At 38.5% G+C, this 14530-nt stretch overlaps 1 protein-coding gene across 2 annotated transcripts in view; it reads left to right on the top strand.

Moving 5' to 3' along the window:
- The window catches only part of MYRIP (myosin VIIA and Rab interacting protein), a 403697-nt gene that overhangs the window by 212232 nt on the left and 176935 nt on the right, over positions 1-14530 (top strand). The gene's annotated exons all lie outside the window — the stretch shown is intronic.

Below are 14530 nucleotides of genomic sequence, written 5' to 3'. Positions count from 1 at the left end.
ATGGACATTTGGGTTGATTCCAAGTCTTTGCTATTGTGAATAGTGCTGCAATAAACATACGTGTGCATGTGTCCTTATAGCAGCATAATTTATAATCCTTTGGGTATATACCCAGTAATGGGATGGCTGGGTCATATGGTACATCTAGTTCTAGATCCTTGAGGAATCGCCATACTGTTTTCCATAATGGTTGAACTAGTTTACAATCCCACCAACAGTGTAAAAGTGTTCCTATTTCTCCACATCCTCTCCAGCACCTGTTGTTTCCTGACTTTTGAATGATCGCCATTCTAACTGGTGTGAGATGGTATCTCATTGTGGTTTTGATTTGCATTTCTCTGATGGCCAGTGATGATGAGCATTTTTTCATGTGTCTGTTGGCTGTATGAATGTCTTCTTGTGAGAAATGTCTGTTCATATCCTTTGCCCACTTTTGGATGGGGTTGTTTGTTTTTTTCTTGTAAATTTGTTTGAGTTCTTTGTAGGTTCTGGATATTAGCCCTTTGTCAGATGAGTAGATTGCAAAAATTTTCTCCCATTCTGTAGGTTGCCTGCTCACTCTGATGGTAGTTTCTTTTGCTGTGCAGAAGCTCTTTAGTTTGATGAGATCCCATTTGTCAATTTTGGCTTTTGCTGCCGTTGCTTTTGGTGTTTTAGACATGAAGTCTTTGCCCATGCCTATGTCCTGAATGGTACTACCTAGGTTTTCCTCTAGGATTTTTATGGTATTAGGTCTAACATTTAAGTCTCTAATCCATCTTGAATTAATTTTCGTATAAGGAGTAAGGAAGGGATCCAGTTTCAGCTTTCTACTTATGGCTAGCCAGTTTTCCCAGCACCATTTATTAAATAGGGAATCCTTTCCCCATTTCTTGTTTCTCTCAGGTTTGTCAAAGATCAGATGGCTGTAGATGTGTGGTATTATTTCTGAGGACTCTGTTCTGTTCCATTGGTCTATATCTCTGTTTTGGTACCAGTACCATGCTGTTTTGGTTACTGTAGCCTTGTAGTATAGTTTGAAGTCAGGTAGCGTGATGCCTCCAGCTTTGTTCTTTTGACTTAGGATTGTCTTGGAGATGCGGGCTCTTTTTTGGTTCCATATGAACTTTAAAGCAGTTTTTTTCCAATTCTGTGAAGAAACTCATTGGTAGCTTGATGGGGATGGCATTGAATCTATAAATTACCTTGGGCAGTATGGCCATTTTCACGATATTGTCTCAGGATACAAAATTAATGTGCAAAAATCACAAGCATTCTTATACACCAGTAACAGTCAAACAGAGAGCCAAATCAGGAATGAACTTCCATTCACAATTGCTTCAAAGAGAATAAAATACCTAGGAATCCAACTTACAAGGGATGTAAAGGACCTCTTCAAGGAGAACTACAAACCACTGCTCAGTGAAATAAAAGAGGACACAAACAAATGGAAGAACATACCATGCTCATGGATAGGAAGCTCCTACATATGTTATTCATCTTTTTGGAATTTCTCATCTGGTCTCATCCTTTCATTCATTCATTCCACAAGCATGTGTTGGATTCTTAGGAATTATGCTGGGTGCAGGAAACATGATGGTGAATTAGGCCAATTATGAGTGACTCAGAGGCATAGCGGATGCTGTGATACATAAGTGCTGGGCCTTCGTACATGGAGATACATGCCCTCACTAATTTGTATGTTGGCTATGGGGGCACTGAGCAAGGAGAGACTGGCCCTGGGGCTTGGGGAAAGCTTCATAGAGGACAAGAAATAAAAGCAAGATTGGAAAAGATAAAAAAGAGTCAATACTGTGAAAGGGGAGATGAAGACAACCTTGTGAAGGAAGTAACAAGCATGGCATTTCACAGTCTCCCTCAGCGACTAGCAGAGCACTTCTTTGATCTGTTGAGTATTTGGAAACTGATGAGTTTGATAAACCAGTGTTTGGTATTTGTCTGTGCTGATCCTAGCATCTGTAGTGTGCATTGTGATTCGTATCTGCTGCACACTTCCAAAATGACTGTTAGTGAGTGAAGCTGAGATGAGCAGGTCCTGGGAGCACACATTCAGAAGCCCCTGACTCCCATACCTTTTCCTTCTTTCCTCCTTTCTCCTCTCCCTGCGCTGTTTACTCTCTTGTATCCTTTAATTCATCAAGACCTAGAATTTTCCCAAAGAGCTAGTTAATGGGGACAGCTGCCAAGTTTTCTTGGGGTCTCCAAGGAATCAGGCTCTGGGCTACAAAAAAAAAAATACATACATACATATATATATATATATATATATATATATATATATATATATATATATATTCATTCATTCCAGAGACACAAACTGAAACAAAAAAGTGGTTCTTTGAGCACCCAGTACCCAAGGCTGGGTGCTGTGCAGGTCCTGTGTCTGACTTTGTCAGAGCAAGGAGCCCATCTGGGTCTCCACGTGGCAGCTTGAAAGGAGGAGGAAAAGTCCTGCAACAACAAAGGGAAGAAGAAGACTGGGATTGTAGATGAGCATACATCTGGGAGTGATCAACAGAGAGAGGTTCATCCATGCCTTCTATTCCTCAGTCAAGGTGGGGTAAGGTGAAGCACTGAGAACAAGACAGTTGGATGTTGGAAGAAATAAGAGTAGATCTAAATAGGCATTACAGGAGTTGGAGATGCAGACGTTCGAGTCAAGTTCCTGTAACTAATCATGAATCTGTTTTCTTTCAATCTTTCCACAGATTGGGAGTTTTTGTGAGGCTTGGGACAGGTCAGAGGGTAATGGAGTTAAGGATATTGGACAGTGAAGAATGTAAAGACAGAATCTGGATAGTAAGGAAAAACAAAAGGGGCTCTGGATGGATGGGGAGAAAATGAAGGGGTCAATCAACCAGAAGTATCTGGTAAAGTCGAAGAACTGTCACAGTGGGAGTACTTGACAAAGAAAATTGGAAAAAAAGAAAATTCTATATAAAGAAAAAGATGAATTTCTAAAGTAGATCAGTTGAGTGGTGACCATGGGAAAAGGAGACAACATCTAGAAGAAGTTAAGGGACCAAAATACCAGTGCCTATATGATTGGAAAAAACCAGGATAGTGCCACAGTATGGAAGTGAAGAATGAGCCAGGTGTCAAGTTTTTCTTAAATGAGAAGAAGGAACTAGAAGATCAGGATGCGAGAGACATAAGGAGTTGGAGAAAGTGAGATGACTGCATGTTATGATTCTGCACCTACCAAGTTGGGCAAGTCTTGTGTAGCATTTGACTCAAATATCTGCCATGGCTGCATGCGCTACACTGACGTTTGTTACCAACGTGGTAAACACCGCCAGGACAGGGACACTGTCTTCGTCAACTCCATTTGTAGCACCAGAGCCTGGCACATAGAAAGCACATGAGTCTTTGTGACCCAAATAGAACAGGACAATGTTCAATAGCAGCCAGATGCATAGTACAAAATGAGGCTTTAGGAATTTTAGAGAAAAGGACGCAGAGAGTATTAGATGTCCTAAAGGGCTTTCATGGAAAAGGAGGGCATCCTAGGTAGAACTCAGTTGGAGAGGAGGAATCAGGAGACACTCTCAGACAAGGTGTGGCATGAGCAAACAAAACAGAGTCCCCCAAGGTGTGTGGAGGGCCTGAAGCAGACCACTATTGTAGCAGGATGATGGCAAGCGGTTGGGTCAGTTTGCGTGAAGAATTGGGGTTTGATCTTTAAGGGATGGTGAAATCATTGGAATGTCAAACCCTAGCAGTTATTAAAGTTTACTATACTGTGCTTCAACATATTCCCCCACAAATAAAAGGACGTATCAGTACCTACACGATTTCATTTCTTTCAATATGTACCTATTCCTCTTCTCCCAGGTAAGAAAAGTCACCAAATTTACTAAACGGTTAGTAGCAATAGAGTGCAGTCACAGCCTCTCGACCCCACATTCACCATGAGTTGTATGCAAGGGTCTATTATTAGTTACAATTAAATGACACATTGCATTTATCAAATACCAGCAATGCTGAGTAGTTCCTGCACCACCTCAGAATCACATCACTTATAAATGGAAGAACCTTGCCTCGCAAAAGCAAGATCTTCTGATTCCAACCATTTGCTATTTCTCTCATACAATGTTGTCTCAAGAATTTGTCAGATATTGGAAAAATAAGTTGTAAAAAAATAGCAATGGTGGCCAAGACTATATTTTAAGTTTTCATTTCATATTTCTAGCAACTTAATGAGGAGGCAGGAGGCTTAGGTAGTCCCATTTCACTTAATCTTGCATCATGTTCGTGTCAACATTGCATGACAGCTCCTGAGTCTCAGAAGCTGATCATTATAAAATAAAGAACCATTCATAGAAGGATACTTGGAAAGACATGCAACAGCCAGTGTACCCTTGTTCCTTTTTTTTTTTTTTAAGAAAGAGGAGGGTTACTGAGGAGTCTTCCACATTCAATGTGTCTAACTCAAACAGAACATACCCACACTTGTTTAATCAAAGCTGGCAGAAAGGGGATGCTGAGGAGAAATTGGAAATGTTGCTGCTTTAATCTTGTATTATGTCTTGAGATTATTATTGGCTGAAACCCAAAGGGATGGAGAAACTTAGTTCATTCCCTATTTTTCTGTATTGCTCAATTCAATCACAGGAACCTGTCTAGGAGAGAAATCCATGAAATATGTGGCATGTTTTTGCTTCCTGAAATGTCTCTAAGACCCAGTTTGACAGAGAAGTATGTCTTTCAAAGTACCACAGTTGTATGCCTATCAGCAGACAGTCTTTTATGTTGTACTTGGATCACATTCTTGTTTTTTGAAGGATGCCTTAGAGGAGTTAATTTTATTTATATAGCAACAAACTGTGTAACCCTTCAACATTACACAAGTGCTACAGCCAAATTCATCATGTAACACATTTAAGGATTATGTGACTTGAATATTGTGGCAGTGTGGACACTCAGTGCTGCTTGTCTACTTTGTCCAGTAGCTCCTCTGCCCTTCATTCAATCTGAAACTCCCTTCTTGGTTAGAACTGATTTACTTTAGATGCTAGTCTTTGGCACATTCTTCTAGAATTTTCATCGTCAAGCAAGTGGGTTTTTAAAACATTGTGTGTCAAATTCTAAGAAGAGCACATTTTGTGTTTGTATATGAAATCTCAATAGTTGATAGCAGATCTGTGAGGTTACACAGATGACCACTTTTGTGAGGCCACTTTCAGACCCATATTCACTCTCCCCTACCCATGAGGTATATTTCTTTCCCTATTTAAATAAAACCATTTTTGTTACATTGGTTTAATTTCTAGCTATTTATCCAGTGGCTACTATATGCATATGTTTTTGAGATACTATGGGCTGTGAATAATTATAATAATAAAAATTATTGTCCACAAAAGATTAGCAGGAATTAAAGGTAGACATTCATGCTACAATAGGAATAGCTTCAGAAGTAATAACTGTATCACATACCTGGGGCTGTCTCTTGTGCAGCTCTAAATGAGAGAGTCATATTAGAAACATAGCATCCATCAGGAGAGGACCCAGACAGTGTCAAGTCTCTAAGAAAAAGGTGGTAACCTATAACTTTAACTTTCTTCTTTTCGTCTCAATGAAAAACAGTCTATATTTCCTACTGTTCCATTTGATTATTTAGTTCAGTAAAAGCATTTTGAGAATTTTAAAGTGGTAATTATAATCATTTGGTTCTTTGTTAGTCATTTTGCTTCATATATTTTGCATTAAAATGTATTTCTGTTATCTGTGTTAGTCTAAAATTTTTAGCTTTGGGAGATTAAAAAATTAAATGTATTATAGAATGAATGATGAATTACTTATTTTGGAAGTTATACAGAAAATGGGATACTACTGAATCATCCCCTTTGCCATTTTTTCATTATATATAGGTTTATCTTCTTGACAATTTGTTGTATGCATTCATTCAAACATTATGAATAAAGACATAGAGTACTTGTATTTTAAGGTCTTCTTCAGGAAACAAAACTTTTCAGAGTGAGCCCAGACTATACATATCAGTCATAATCATTTTGGGTTAATTGGTTTGGGAACAACATTCCTACTTTCCCAGGAGACAAATTGGCTTTCTAGCTCTTTGCTTCATTATAAAAATTGTTCACTCTAATTTTTGTCATTTTGTACTGCCATAGACATATCTCATTTTATTGTACTTTACTTTGCTATGCTTCACAGATATTACATTTTTTACAAATTGAAGGTTTGTGGCAACCCTGCATTGAGCAAGTCTGTCGAGGGTTCTTTTTCCAATAGCATAGGCTCACTTCATGTCTCTGTGTCACATTTTGGTAATTCTCACAATACTTCAGACTTTTCTGTTATATATCAAACTTTCTCATTATTATCATTATGGTCATCTGTAATCAGTGATCTTTGATGTTGCTATTATAATTGGGGGCACCACAAACCACACCCATATAAGACAGGACAAACTTAATCTATCAGTATTGTGTGTATTCTGACTGCTCCACTGACTGGTGGTTCTCACATCTCTCTCCCTCTCCCCAGGCCTCCTTATTCCCTGAGACATAACAATGCTACATTCAGTCAATTAATGGGCTTATAATGGCCTCTAAGTGTTCAGGAAAAAAAAAGGAAAAGTTGCACATCTCTCACCTTAAATCAAAGTTAGAAATGATTAGTGAGGAAGGCATGTTGAGAACCAAGATAGGCCACAAGCTAGGTTTCTTGAGCCAGTTAGCCAGGTTGTGAATGCAAAGAAGGAAAAGCTCTTGAAGGAAGTTAAAAGTGCTACTCCAGTGAACACGTGAATGATAAAATGAAACAGCCTTATTGCTGATGGGGAGAAAGTTTGTGTGGTCTGGATAGAAGGTCAAACCTGCCACAACATTCCCTTAAGTCAAAGCCATATTCAGAGCAAGGCCCTAACTCTTCTATTCTGTGAACACTGAGAGAGGTGAGCAAGCTGCAGTGGAAAAGATTGAAGCTAGTAGAGGTTAGTTTATGAGGTTTAAGGAAAGAATCCATCTCTATAACATAAAAGTGCAAGGTGAAGCAACCAGTGCTGATGGAGGAGCTGCAGGTTATCCAGAAGATCTAGCTAAGATCATTAAGGTGGCTACACTAAACAATAGATTTCATCAATGTTGACAAAACAGCCTTTTATTGGAAGAAAATGCCATCTACAACTTTCATAACTAAAAAGAAGTCAATACCTGGCTTCAGAGAACAGGCTGTCTTGTTAGGTGCTGATGTAGCTGGTGACTTCCAGTTGAAGCCAATGCTCATTTTAGCACTCCAAATATCCTAAGTCCCTTAAAAAGTATGCTAAATTTATTCTGCCTGTGTTCTATAAACAAAACAACAAAGCCCGAATGATAGTGCGTATGTTTACAGCATGGTTTACTGAATATTTTAAGCCCACTTTTAAGACCTACCACTCAGAAAAAAAAAAGATTCCTTTCAAAATATTATTGCTCATTGGCAACGCATCTGATCACCCAGGAGTTTTGATGAAAATATACAAGGAGATGAATGTTGTTTTCATGTCTGCTAAAATAACATCCACACTGCAGCCCAGGATCAAGCAGTAATTTTGACTTTTAAGTTTTATTATTTCAGAAATACATTTCATAAGGCTATAACAGTCACAGATAGTGATTTTTCTGACAGATCTTGGCAAAGTAAATTGAAAACAACCTTTTGGAAAGGATTCACCATTCTAGATGTCATTAAGAGCATTTGTGATTTGTAAGAAGAGGTACAAATATTAGCAGGTGTTTGGAAAAAGTTGATTCCAGCCCACATTGATGACTTTGAGGGATTCAGGACTTCAGTGGAGGAAGTAACTGCAGATGTGTTAGAAATAGCAAGGGAACTAGAATTAGAAGTGGATCCTGACAATGTACTGAATTGCTGCAATCTCATGAGAAAACTTGAACAGGTGAAGAGTTGCCTCTTATGAATGAGCAAAGAAAATGGTTTTTTGAAATGGAATCTACTCCTGGTCAAGATACTATGAACATTGTTGAAATGACAAAAAATGATTTAGAATAGTTCATAAACTTAGTTGATAAAGCAGTAGCCGGGGTTTGAGAGGATTGACTTCAACTTTGAAAAAGTTTTACTGTAAATAAAATGCTATCAAACAGCATCACATGCTACAGAGAAATCTTTCATGAAAGGAAGATCAATCAACATGGCAGACTTCATAATTGTCTTATTTTGAGAAGCTGCCAGAGTCACCCCAACCCTCAGCATCCACCACCCTGATCAGTTAGCAACCATTGACAGACATCAAGACCCTCAACCAACAAAAGATTACAACTTACTGAAGGCTCAGATTATTTTTAGTGTTTCTTTAACAATAATGTATTTTTAATTAGTTATGTACATTTTTTGGGCACAATGCTGTTGCACAGTTAAAAGACTACAGAATGTTGTAAACATAAATTTTATGTGCACAGCATTTAATAGACTACAGTATAGTCTATCTAACTTTTATATGCACTGGGAAACAAGAAATTTGTGTGACTCACTTTTTTGTGATATTCACTTTATTGTGGTGGTCTGGGATTGAACCCACAATATGCCCAAGGTGTACCTAGACTACCTTTAACACAGAACAATTTGGAAACTTGTTTTCAGGGAATGGGAGAAAAATTATTCTTGGAACTGAAATCAAAACACAGCTCATTAAGCTTGTGGCATTTGCTTTGGTTTTTCTAAGAAAACTTAAGGCTTCATTTCTTTTTCCTTGGAATTGAGTGTTATTTACTTCTAACTAGTCACTTATTACTTGGTATTCACACAGCCCACATACTTCATAAATTGCATCTTGTCCTTTTGGAATAAACTCCACAGTATATTCTATTTGTTTATTCATTTATTTATTTTTATTGATATATCTTAGTTGTATGTATTTTGACGGTATGTGTGACATTTTGATACCTGTATACAATGTGTTGTGACCACCATTCTACTCTCTACCTCCATGAGGTCCACTGTTTTTAGTGCCCACATGTGAATGAGAACATATAATATTTGTCTTTCTGTGCCTGACTTACTTCACTTAATGTGATGACCTCCAGTTTCATCCATGTTGCTGCTGGTGACAGGGTTTTATTCCACAGTATGCTTTAGAGATACTCCAATGTATTTGTAATATCCTTTGAAAAATATATTAAACAATTATCACTGTGGGCTAAGAATATGCACAAGTTAACAAATATATGGGGAAATATTGAACCTCATTAGAAATCAAGGGAATAGAGGTTTGTGCTTCAAGTAGTTTTTTAAATTAAATTAGTGGTACTCTTTTCCATGGTTGGGAAAGTATAAATGGGCACAACCTTTTACCATCATGTATTAAAAGCCTTTAGCATATCCAAGCACTCTTTTTCCCAGTAATTCCATGTTTGAAAACCTATAACTGATGATGCAAGAGAGTATTTTAAATGTTGTACAAAAATGAGTTATACTGAATTTGTAATATAAAGAATATTCATAATCTAAATGCTCAACAATAAAATGGTGGAAGTAAGTTAGGACACATTCAACTTGATACAATATGATAAAGCCTTTAAAATAATGTGCATATTTTGTTAGCATGGGTAAACTCTTATATTAAAATGTTAGATTGAAAACTGCAATGCAAAAGGTACGTATAATCACTATGTAATAAGGAAAACATAGAAAAAACTTAGAAAAGGAAATATACAATCAATGATGTTAAGAGTAATCATTCTTTAGGAGCTAAGCTTATGGATTATTTTTTTCTTACCTCTATTTGCAATTTAGTTTCCAAGTTTTCCACATTTTGCATGTATGCTTTTGTAACCAGGAATAAATAAAAGAAACATAAAGAAATGTAGGACTTGCTCCCTTCTCTCTTCCCCATTCCAAAATCCTCTCCTTTATCGGCCCAGTGTTGCCCTTCCCTGCCTCCCTGCCCCACTTTTAAGTCACCGGGCTGATTCCACCTAGCTTCCCAGAGATAAAGGAGCCATTGAAGGGGACATGTATTTTGAAGTCCCAATTAATGAACAATTTAGGTTAAGATACCACCCTGTCTAAATCAGATCTCTGTAGCGACTGTAACCACAGTGCTCAATCTGAATCATTGTCAAAGTGACCCTAAGTGACCGTGAGGTGAATAGGAATTCTTTAAAATTGAAATTGCCACCAGTGAAAGCTAAACATATTTTCCATTCACTAGTTCTTTAATATCAACAGATTAAAAAACAAATAAATGTATCAAGAGGACTTGCTATGGGTATGGGATTGAATTTGACTTTTCAGCTGAGTTGTTTCATTTAATCCTTACAAGAACTCTGCAAAGGGCAAGTGATAAACCATATGTAGGGCCAGGGAAATCTGAAACCTGGAATGATTATGTGGTTATCCCAAGGTCACCTTGTTAGTCCCAAGTTCAGGAGTCTCCTTACAATATCCTCAGGAAAACAGCCTGAGCCTCTGGGTCCCCTGCCTTCAACTGCTCAACAGGCCTCCTTGCTCAACCAGGCCCTGCACCCTAGTTTCAGTCTTTAGAGCAATGGCCAGCCCGGGCTCCCTCAACTCAAAAGAATGGTGGTGATTTCTGCTTCCTCTTGAAGGCACCTCTGTCTACAAGGCACTTAACTGCACACTTGGATTTCCTGTGCAGCTGTAGTAGTGAGAACAGACCTGAACAGGGGAGTAACCATCAGGGAACACAGCCCCGACACAGCATAGTGGCCTCACAGCCCATGGGTATAGCATTGGCATTCCCCCTAACTGCTTTGTCACTCTGGCTGTCTTACAGTCCATCTTACCTGAGGCCTGTCAGCTTGAACATTTATCCTATCTGGACCACAGAGTATGAGTTGGTGGTATCCACTGAATGATTGAATCCTTGGAAGTCTGTGTTCTTAGTGAAAGTATATACCATGACATTGCACATTAGGGGCATGAACTAAATCTTTAAGTTATTTTGGAAACCCATTGGCCTCCCAATTCATCTTTTAATAGGATTTAAAAGAGGAAGAAAAATGAAGCTTTACCTTGGTGTACAAAGTTTGACAGGCTTTTTGTTAAATCTGTAATGTCCACAATATCTGAGCATTTAGGATACATTTATAGCCTGATCACCATAGGTTTTTATTAACATGAGTTTGTTTGCATAAGGGACTATGATGGTTAATTTTATGTGTCAACTTGGCTAGGTCATATCACCTAGGTATTGAGTCAAACACTAGTCTGGATATTGCTGTGAAAATATTTTTTAGATAAATTAATTTAAATCAATAGACTTTGAATAAAGCAAATTGCCCTTCATAATGTGGGTGAGCCTCATTCAATGCACTAAAGGCCTTGAGAGAAAAAAGACTTTTCCAAAGAAGAGGGATTTCTTCCAGCAGTCTGCCTTCAAACTCAAGCTGCAACATCCACTCTTCCCTGGGTCTCCAGCCTGCCATCCACCCTACAGAGTGTGGACTTACCGGCCTCCACAATCTCATAAGCCAGTTCCTTAAAATAAATGTCTCTCTCTCTGACACTTTAGCTAGATGTTAGCTAGGATGAAGGGGGAGTGGATGCCTTGGCAACCATCAGCGTCTGCCACAAGGCATATTTTCAAATTACTGGGGATTTTAGCAACTGACAAATCATCACACTGGCTAATAGCATAGTTCTTATTAACTGACTACAGATTCATGGACCAAGGGACACGACTGAGAGGGCCACATTTTTTGGCCCTGGAGCAATTAGGGTACTTAAGAAATCATGGGTTCTTAAGCTCCATTTTCTTTTAACAGTCACCAGCCTAGCAGATGTCATCACTGACTTTGCTCATTTACATGGCAGGGAAAAAATGGCAAATGTTTAACTGCTTTAAACTCTGATATTTAAGTTTTGTACCCAGTCCTGAGGCCTTTAGGCATTTCCTCATCACCACCTTTTTAGTGTATAATCGATCAAGTACATCCCCACTAATCACACCAGTGCTTGATATATCTTAGTGGCATTACGATGAAAACTACTCCTGTAAATATAATAAGCTGCAGTATTAGATATGCTACAAATGTGCTTTAAAGTTTTCAGGAAAAAATAAAATGGGAAAGTTTATCTTTTGTTCAAGTGCCAGTATAAAAACACTACCAAATAGAAAACAAACTGCCATCATTGGTAATGTTCCTCATTTAGCCCTTAATTGATGATACCTTTAAATTAAGAGAGGAAATCAATAGAAAATGCTCTTTAAAATCAACAGTTGAACAGTTTGTCACCAGTTGAGGGGGGGAAAAAAGCCAAAAACATAAAAAGCACCTGTGACTCAGATGTTTGATGACTTCTGGAGGAAGAATATGCCCATCTTTCTGGTTTGCTTCTCATTACTCAGCCATACCATACCAAGGACATGAAGAGGCCTTATAACAGATAATCCCCATTATAATCATGTTTCATCTGTCCATAGCACTTTACTGTTTTCAAATGTTTTGGTTGAGGAGTTACATCCAGGCCAAACAAACCTTGTTACAATGCCTTTTACTAAGAAACATAGCTCCTCTACTCTGGCCAGTCTTGGACCAGGATCTAGACAGCAAGTGTAAGCTGAGAGCCCCACAATAGATTCCAATTTTAACATAAGCTGGAGGTTTTCTTTAGCTGGATAATACAGAAATAAGAGAATTAATTGAGAATGACTAAATCCATGCCATGAACTAAACCATATATGATTATTAGCATTCCCATAAACATTATTGCAATTCAAAAAATATTAAATAGGATACAGAGGGGTTTTGATGTTAACAACTAATTCCTCCCCACTAAGGAAGTGATAAAAGCTTAGCCAGGAGGTGTGAGAGGCATCCCTGGCTCTTTAGCAAGCTTGTGTGGTTCTTTGAAGATCACCAGCTTGCTTTGGGAACCACGCCTGGGCATTCTTTCTGTTCCTTGGGATGTAATTAAACATGAAGCTAGTTAGGGCAAGGGGGTACTTCCCTTGCCACCACCACGCATATCTTATGATTCAGTTGCCTCCTAGCAGTGTTTATTCTACAGCTTCCAACTTCCCTATCAGTTTTCCTGATTGAGAACATGGGAGAACTTATGGGGTTGGTTTTCAGCTAAGTACTTGCTGACTTTAGACCTTTGACCTCAAGCTGGAAGCCTGCATCCCACTTCTTGACGACCCTAAGCACAGCAAGTATACTCTTTTAATCGCTCCTCAGAGTCTTTCCCATACCACAGCTTCTCTGGGCTTATGGTTTTCTTTTCTGGATAAATATGTCTGTTTCCCAGCTGCTGTAGGGGCAAGCTTTAATTAGAGAGAATTTTATTTAACAACCACTACGTGCTAGGCACTGCTCTAAGAGCATTATAAATATTAACTCTTTAAATATTCATAATTATACCAGAAGGTAGGTACTATTATTTTCTCCATTACATTTATAGAGAAACTTAAGCACGAAGAAGCTAAATAACATAGGTTAATTAATAGATTAGATTTCACTAAACGGCTTTAGTTTAATAGATCGAATTGGATTAACTGAAAACCCGTAGCACATTATAAAATGAAGCAGGTTGGGTACCTTCCCAAAGTTGTCAGTCTGTGGTGTGTGTTGGAATTACAGACTCTGGAATTAAATACTTGAAGTGAAATCCACCTTTCACTATGCAAAGGGTAGGGGTAGCAATGCCCATCCCTTGGAGTTGTTGTGAGGATTAAAACGAGGAAATTTGCTTCAGTACCTGACATTTATCTGTTTAGTGAATATCAGTTACTATTATTAATTACTGCTGTTATTGATATGATAACAACAGTATTGCAGGCTTCTCTAGGAGCCCTAAAGAACAGCCCCTTAACAACTATAGACTACTCTGAAATGAACCTCAACACCCCCACCACCTTCCACACCTTCTCTTCTTTCCTCTCTCCACCCTCATGCTTGGTTCCCTAGATACTGGATTCTGGTAAGCTCCAGATTCACAAAAAGAGCCTCAATTAAGATTTTGGAGAAGCCTAAACAGTCCTATCTCAAAGGCTGCCAGGAGCCAGGGTGTTCTTCACATTTTCCCTCAGTCTGACTCATCAAAGCAGGCTTGTTACTGGGTTTGCGTTTTGGGACTAAGGCAGCTGGTGTTTCAACCGGGCTGAAGTTAAAAGAAGGAGAATTGAAAAATATCTCTTTTCTAACACATCAGAGCCCTTGAATGGATTAAAACAGCAATTAGAAGCTAATGTGTTAATCTAGACAACCTCCTTATGTCATAAGATAGGAGAATGATGCTGAGCTATAAGAACAGGCACCATATGCTTTGGTAACTCCCAGCAAGTCCTGCTCAGAGGCCCAGTGGCTCCTCACAGACCATCCCTATCCCAGAACTCATACTTTCTCTGGCACAGTGGTGCACATATGGAGTGATGGAGTCTAAAATATGTTATCAAAGGTAATGATCTTCTGCACTAGAAACTTGTGTTTTGGGAAGGCCAGAATTTTCCTCTGCTAGCAACATCTTCCAGAGGAAGGGATGGGGCTTTGCTTTCTTTTGGGGTTCTTTTCCATCCTATATCCATTCGTTAAGTTCACGC

Source organism: Chlorocebus sabaeus, chromosome 22 (assembly GCF_047675955.1).
Source record: "Chlorocebus sabaeus isolate Y175 chromosome 22, mChlSab1.0.hap1, whole genome shotgun sequence".
Taxonomy (NCBI): domain Eukaryota; kingdom Metazoa; phylum Chordata; class Mammalia; order Primates; family Cercopithecidae; genus Chlorocebus; species Chlorocebus sabaeus.
The sequence above is the reverse complement of the archived record's forward strand: the minus strand, read 5'-3'. Positions and strand labels throughout refer to the sequence as shown.